Source organism: Herpailurus yagouaroundi, unplaced genomic scaffold (assembly GCF_014898765.1).
Source record: "Herpailurus yagouaroundi ecotype Mexico unplaced genomic scaffold, PumYag 159, whole genome shotgun sequence".
Classification (NCBI taxonomy): domain Eukaryota; kingdom Metazoa; phylum Chordata; class Mammalia; order Carnivora; family Felidae; genus Herpailurus; species Herpailurus yagouaroundi.
In genome coordinates, this window is record NW_024412400.1 from 5,728,869 (window position 1) to 5,736,946 (window position 8,078).

An 8,078-nucleotide genomic window follows, 5' to 3' on the forward strand; every position below is an offset into this window, starting at 1 on the left:
AGCCTTGAGCTGGGCCTCGAAGGATGGAATCCTGTTCGGTGGGGAAAAGGGCAGTGCAGACGTGGGAACCACGTCCCCACGTCCTTCACCTAACAGGAAGAGACCACCGAGTGGCAGCACAAAGGCAACTTTTCACTCTGGTGACCCCAGAGCGTCTCTCCTGATATGATGACTGAGGCCGACACACCAAGTGGCTATAGGACTGATGGCTGAGATGATGTGGGAGAAGGGTCGTGGAGCAGGAAAACCTTGGGTGCCTGGGTGGCTCAGTCGGTTAAGCATCTGACTTTGGCTCAGGTCATGATCTCGTGGTTTGTGAGTTCAAGCCCCACCCTGGGTGAGCTGCAGCCCTGCTTCAGGTGAATCCCACTTCTCTCTCTTTCTCTCTCTCTCTCTCTCTCCCCCCCCCTCACTCATTTCCCCCCCCCCCCAAAAAAAAAAAAAAAAAACCTGCCTGGGTCAGCTATGCTCGTTTTCTTTCATGGGTTACGTTTTTAGCATTTTCTTTTGTGTTTCTTAGTCACCTACAAATACCTTTACAAGCCACTCTGGGAGCTTGGGGATAGGAGATGGGAAGAGAGAATTAAGAGAGGAAGGGCAGGGCAGTAGATTAGAGGCCAAAATTTGGTTGCCCCTGGAGGACACATAGGCTGGAGAATCTCTATGCTGGGCCAATTTCCATCTGTTTTCATTTAGCTGCCAAATGATGTGTGTAATTATCTATGATGTAATTAACATCTCTTTGCAAAGAATGTTACACAAGGATGTGACACGCTCTTAAAAGATTATTTCCAAATTGTCTAACGTTCTAATCCCCCACTAGCATATTTTGGAATGGATGCAGAGAAGAAATGAAAATCACAGAACATACAAATCAGCTAGATAAGCAGCACCCTCCCCCCGCCCCCCACACACCCATACAGAAACTCTCAAACACAAGAGCAAACCATTTCCAGATATCCAGCTAGACGTTGTTTTATCTTTGACAAGGAAAAAGCATCAGCAGGTTATGTGCTTTTCATAGATAATGTATGCAGATATGTCCATTGCAGAGTCATTGATGGCTTCCTGAGCACAGATGCTTCAGAGAATCCTACATCCCAGACTAATAACGTTGTTTCCGTAAGATATTATATATAAACTAATACGTGGTCATAATTAAAATCTCTAATCTCATTGAAAAACTTTCAGAAATAAGACATACTGATTTGCTCACCACTTATTTCCTTCTCTTGTGACAGCATTATTGGAGTTTGTTGAATTCAGCTGTTTTTCAGAGCTCCGTCTAGTCTGTGTTTATAAACTCTACTCGCCCAAAAATAAAGCTTTGTCTCTTCCCAGGGTGAATCTCGTCTCATGAGATTCTTATAGTCGCTTGTGCTTTTCATAAAGTTTTGTTTAAAATTTTTTTCTGGAACTTTTTCCTTCAGCTTTAATTTAAATTTTTGTTTGTTTGTTTTTAAATTTATAGGACTCTAAGTGAAACACTTGGCCTCAGTTTATTCTCTCATAGAATGGGAAATCGGTTCTGACTACATGTGGAGTTCATAATAAGAATTCATTTTGTAATAGAGCGGGTTTTTTTTTTAGCTCTTTTTTTGAAGTTGCCATTTAAAAATCATGATAAAAATAGTAGCCACAGGCGTGCCTGGGTGACTCAGTTGGTTGAGCATCCAACTTTGACTCAGGTCATGATCTCCCAGTTCATGAGTTTGAGCCCCGTGTGGGGCTCACCAGTGTCAGCGTGGAGCCTGCTTCTGATCCGCTGTCCCCCCTCTCTCTCTGCCCCTCCCCTGCTTGCAAGCTCTCTCTCAAAAATAGATAAAACATTAAAAAAAATAGTAGCCACAAATAAAGGGGCTCCACCTCCCAGGAAGTGGCTCAGTTGGTTGAGCATCTGACTCTTGATTTCAGCTCAGGTCACAATCTCAGCGTTGGAGGATTGAGCCCTACGTCGGGCTCCACGCTAAGCATGGAGCTTGCGTAAGATTCTCTCTCTCCCTCTGCCCCCCTCTGCTCGTGTTCTCTCTCTCTCTCTCTCTCTCTCTCTCTAAAATTAAAATAAAAAAGCACTTACTGCTCAACTACAGTGTGCTAGGAATTGTGTTAGGTTTTTATATAATTGTGGAAATTCGTGTATCATTATAAATGTTATTCCTTCATTGTGGCCTCTCACCTTTCTGAATATTCTATCCGTTTTCCTCTCCATGCTTCAGTTTGGATATTTTCTGTTGACTTATAGTCTGGATCCCTGGTCTTCCGCTTTGTCTAGTGCACAGTTGAGTATACCCTCTCTTGCCTTCACCCACTGTCTTCTGCTTGGATTCCGCCTCTCATAGCCCCATAGAGCTGTGGGCTCAGCCAGTGCCTTGGGAGTAAATATGGTGTCCAATATCAGCCTTGGTGTGCTTCCCTTCTCTTTGGGGTCTTGGCCCTCAAGTCCAGGCGGCCTTAGTGGTGCTTGGCTTTCAGGTTTTATCTTCACAGACTCATACAACTCAGCTCAGAAACTCGGCCTCTTGGCCACCACTTCACATTCGCTTTCTTTGCTTCCCATCCCCCGCTGCCTCCAGATCCGTACACAGCGTAAGGGGTCCCCTCACTGTCCTTGCCTTCTTGTTGGGACCCTAGACTCTGAAGTCCTGCCTCTCTTCATAATTCCATGGTACCATTAAACAGGTGTGTGTGTGTGTGTGTGTGTGTGTGTGTGTGTGTGTGTGTGAGCGATCCATCCAGCTTTTCTAGTTGTTACCTGTATTGAGGGTAGATCTGCAGTGTTACTCTATTATTATGAGAAATGTGAAATCCTCCCCTTGCTTTTAAAAGAATCTTCAAGCGGGCACCCGGGTGGCTCAGTCGGTTAAGCATCTGACTCTTGGTTTTCAGCTCAGATCATGATCTCATGGTGGTGAGATGGAGTGGTGAGCCTGCTTGGGATTCTCTCTGTCCCTCTCTCTGCCCCTCCCCGCTTGTGTTCTCTCTCTCTCAAAATAAATACATAAACTAAAAAAAATTTTTTTTAATTAATAGGAAAGAATCTTCAAGCTAAAGAGAATTTTAAACTGTTATAACATTTGACTGCCATTTTAATCATTATGATCAAGGACATAAAAAGCATTCCACTTCTGGGGCTTTCTCATTCCTGGGCCTGCCTGTGAGGCTGTCATGGGCAGAAGTTAGAGCTGAGCATAGGCAGAAATAGGGAGAAAGGATATAGGAAAGGGACCAAAAAAAAAAAAAAATCACATGTTTGGAAAAAGAAAAAATACCAAGGCCTCTTTAAAAAACACTTAGAGGGTTTTTCCGAAACCAATTATCTGGCTTAATGCTAGTGGCTTAGTTGCTGACCTTCTGTGTTATTTGCCCATTTAAAGTGAGGCCAGCCCTTCCTGTTTCCATTTAGCTGACCCCTGCAGCTGTGAGTTAGCTAAGAAAGATGAAAACCCTTCATTTCTTGGGGAAAAGCAGCTAAGTAGGGTTGTAATTCACGAGGCAGGTCGGGGATACACAGTGCCCCGGGCCCGCTTACTTCAGTCTTGGAGCAGGGAGGTGTGGAATCGAATCACCCTGGGCGGGGGAGAGGGGGGGTTCCCCCAGACAGTAGTGCATGTCCTCTTTTGGGCAGGTCGGTGGGGTCTTGTGATTTGATACTAATTATACTCACCCGTGAAAAGTCTAGGATTCTACAAATAAAAGAGACAGAGACTTTGAGGTCTCTGACAGCTGCCTCTGTGCCCCAGGGTAACAGGGCAGGGCACCGCCTCTCTCGTAGAAACCCCGGGGGTGGGTGGCACCTGCCCGTCATGGGCTTCCCCTGCTGGATTTCCCACCTGAGTTACTTGTATTTCATTTTCAGAGCAAGGTTACGGGTTAGAAGGAGAAGCCTGAGGGACTCTCCAGGAAGGAACGGGAGTCCATAGGAAGGCATCTCGCTCTGAGGCCCTCACTCCCTCTTGTCAGCAGACCTTGCGAGGCCCCGCGGCCCTCTCCAGGGGCCCCAGGAGAATGTATTGACAAGTGAAGCGAGCTGAGGAAGGAAGAAGACCTAGTCCAAAGGAGAGTAGAACCCGTCCCTGGAAAGATGGGTGGATGGGCTATGCTATAGGCAAAGGGCCTGTGTGGGTCTGCCCAGGGAAGGCTGACCCTGGACACTGGGGCAGGGGGACAGTTTTGGGGGAGGAAAAAGGAGGCACCATGTTTTAGGCCCAAATCAGTATATTTGGGGAGATTCCTTGTGGAGTTCGAGTCTGGAGACAGGAAGGGGATTTCTGTGCCATAGCAAAGCCCAGTATGTCTACGCCCAAGCTCAACGCACCCTTGTCCCGCTGGTACCGTGATGCTGACTGATACGTGTCTGTGCACTGGTGCAAGCTGAACACTAGGGCGTCCATAACTCTTGATGGAAGAGACGTCGTCCCCATAGCCAGTCCCCAGTCCCATCTCCTCTTCCTCCCAAGTCACCTTCCCGTCCCTCCCCTTTGTTCTGTCACCACTGCTGTGTCCTGGCACAGGCCTTCGTGATCTCTCCTCCGAAGCCCAATGGCAGCCTCCTCCTATCCTGCTTACACCCAGGCCTACCCCCATCGGTCTTCTTCCGTGCTGCAGCTGGAGGGATCTTTATAGAACACAGCTTCCTCCAGCCTCCTTCCCGGCCTCCCTGCCTCCCACCTATCAATGCAAGACACCAGAGGGGTTCTTCTCTAACACGGCCTCTAGCCTCATCTTACCCTCTTCCCAGTCCTTCCCAGCTCTCAGGATGAAGTCAGCACAACCTGTGAGGCCCCCTGAGAGCCAGTCTCTGCTTCAGCCTCTTCTCTCCCTACTCCTGCCCACAAGCCTGACTTTCCCACCTTTGGGAATCAGATGCGATCCATTGGACACCCATGTCCCCTCCACCCTGCCGGACCACCCATGCTTCCTGCCTGCTCTCTGGATGATGTGGTTCTGTCTTAGAGCTGAGCCAAGGGTATCTCCTCTGGGCAGCCTTCCAACCCAATGGCCAAATCAGATGTCCCCCATTTGTGTCCCCACAGCCTCTTCTGTTTTGTGCATGTTACACTAGCTTGTCATCGCTTTCCTGTTTCCCCAAAGGTCTTTTACCTCTGTCTCCCTTGGGCCCAGAACGTTGCCTGGCATCTCGTAAGCACCCAATAAATTTCCAATTGAGCGTATGGTAAGTCCCCTGTAAAACGAAAGCCACCGCAGTTTCTGCCGCCAGCCCGGGTGTGGTCTCCACGTGGGCTCCTTCAGCTTTTCAAGCATCAGGGGACCCCCTGTAGAATTTTAGCGTGAAAAGGTAGATTCTTAGGCCTTTTGGCCTGTCAGATAAGTTCAACTTTAGAAGCTTCAGTTCGTAGTGGTGGTTTTTTTGTTTTTTGTTTGTTTTTTTTTTTTAAGCAGCAAAATTTCAGCGATTACAGTCCGTGCCAGAAGGCTAAGCCTCCTCTATCCTAAGGAATTCTTCCGCTAATTGCAGTGCTGATCTGCGGGAAGCTTTCAGAAATGAAAAGGAAACCACCAAGTGTTACTGCTCCTTTTCCTTTGCAGCTCAGATAAAACAAACACAGCGTGGGAGGGCCGGGGTCCTCTGGGGGGGGGGGGGCGGTGTTGGCTCCATTCAAAATGCGGGACCCTCCTCTGCCTCCACCCACGGCTCGGTGTGGTTTTGTTCCCTTCGGCCCAGAGCTACCGGGACATGTAAAAAGAGCCGTTTTCCAAACGTCTTAGTTAAAACAGGTTCGTGCAATCAGTGCCAGAGCATCTGGATGTCGGACTTCGTTACTCACCCCGAAAAGCCACACCATGAGTACGGTTTCCCCCCGCGGTGAGCCAGGCTCAAGGGCCACGCGGCGAGGAGCGGCACTCGCTTGCAGACCCCCCCCCCGCCCCCCGTTTCCTACTTGCCGCTTGTTCACACTCATCCTGGTGTGAGAAACATCCCCCACCCCTGCCCTGTGTGCTCTTAACGGATGACTTCTTAGGGTGATGTCCGAACCTAAAGCAGTTGGGATAACTTTTTTTTTAATCTTTATTTATTTTCGAGAGAGAGAGAGAGAGAGAGAGAGAGCCAGTGGGGGAGAGGCAGAGAGTGGGGGAGACACAGAATCGGAAGCAGCCTCCAGGCTCCGAGCTGTCAGCACAGAGCCCGATGCGGGGCTCGAACCCTCGGACCGTGAGATCACGACCTGAGCCGAAGTTGGCTGCTTAACCGACTGAGCCACCCAGGCGCCCCGGGATAACTTTTAAATAGTATTTTAGAAACTTCAGGGAAAGCAGTTTTGCTTCTGGTTCTAAGGAGGAGTCTGGCTCTAGCACTAATTGCTAGCTTTGGGGTGGAGCGCAGTTTATTTGAGCTCCTGAGCCTCTGTTGCCTCATCTATAGAATGGGAGCAATCATCTACCGAGCTCAGGTGTTACGCAGGTTAAGGAAAATAACATCTTGGCCAGTCTCTGGAATACATGCATTTGGTAGCCAGGAAATAATGAGTGATGTCTGTCTCCCCCACCCCCGGATTCAACCTTTCCCCCAAGAATAAAAGCATAGGAACCAACTTATTTCAACATGCAGAATTTAACTCCAAACCCTGAAGATAGTCCACCTTTAAAAACACCACTAAAGCATTTATTTGTAAAACCATTCAGATGGCACTCGTCTGTTATTCTCCAACCTCCAACAGTCCTTAAATTCTGCTTAGCAGAGTCAGCAAAGGCAGAAGAGATCTGGTTCCCAGGTGTGTGTTTTGCTCCCAGAAGGGACATGTATTAAAGATCTGTTCGTAAAATCTGAAGTCGGACGGAACTTGCTGGAAGCAGTTTATCCAAAAGTCTTCCCCATCACGCTCCTGGAGAGGTCCTATATTTTGTGTATGCTGAACAATTGAATCTGTTCCCGGCTGTGTTTTCTGAACGCAAATAGAAATTGTCTGCAGGTCCCCCACCCACAGAGTCATTCATTTGTGCCCCTCTGTCCTGTCCCCATGCTCCACAGTGAGCAGGCACAGGTGTGGCCACATCTGGCTCCCTGCCCCACACTGCCCTGGCTCGGGTACCACCCCCTTTCCTGGGTGTGCGTAAGGTTTCTCCTCTGCCCTCCAGTGTCCTTGAGTGTCCGCTCCACAGGCGACCTTACCCTTATTCAGAGGCAGTCACAACAAAGACAGGAGGAAACAAAGCAGAATAAAAACCCTCTTTGACTTTCCTTAACCCGGTATCTCCCCCTCCCCTGTTCCAACTTGTTTGCTCACAGACCCTTTTATCTATTCCCCTCCTAGGGGACTGAGGTTAGTAGACCCCATCTTGGAGAAGGATGGGCCGTTGCCCATTCGCTTGTTAAAGCAGATTTGAGGACACACGTTGGTCAGTAAGGGCATCCATAGAACACGCCCTGTGCTATGAGAAAAGAGGCACCACGGCCCTCCATCCTGACTGGACCGTCTCCAGGACCCATGCGAAGCACAGAAAACAAACCGCAGGATGCCACAGGGTCCGATTTGCCTGCATACGCCTAGACTGGACGAATATGCAAAAACTGGCTGGCGTATCTGCCTCTGGAGAGGGCTTCTGGGTATCAGGGAGGGGTGGGAGCAGGCTCCTCGCTGTGCACTTCTTGGGAGCTTTAGAACTTTCTGCTGTTTCGAACACAGCTCCAATCTGTTTGAGATTCCACCAAACTTCGCACAGACAGTGGTGTGAGGGAATCCTTGGCTCTACTGACGGCCCCGCGGTTGGCTTCTGCCCACCTGCCCAGCTTCTCTCAGTCCCTGGCAGGGCCACTCTTCTCCTCTGCTGGCTCCCCGCATGCTGGCCCTCATGGGGGACTACCTACCTCTCCGGGAACCCAGAGACCCCCGGAGATGGTGACGCCTTGTGCCAAAAGGCCAAGAACTGCAGGCTTGAACAGATGTGACTCAAAAATCCTTGTCAGCCTTGTGGTCTGGGGGACTTATCCTTGTATCTTCCTTTTCCTCTTTTCCGTATGACGGAGGATGAGAGGGCCTAGTTCACAGGGCTTGGGCCCGTTGCTCATCTGTCTAGAACACCTGCCACAGTCCCTCCCCTCCCCTCCCCTCCCCTCCCCT

General features: G+C 49.4%; 1 protein-coding gene across 5 annotated transcripts in view; it reads left to right on the forward strand.

The window, feature by feature from the left end:
- ITGA9 (integrin subunit alpha 9) overlaps positions 1 to 8,078 on the forward strand; it is a 343,812-nt gene that overhangs the window by 148,895 nt on the left and 186,839 nt on the right. The gene's annotated exons all lie outside the window — the stretch shown is intronic.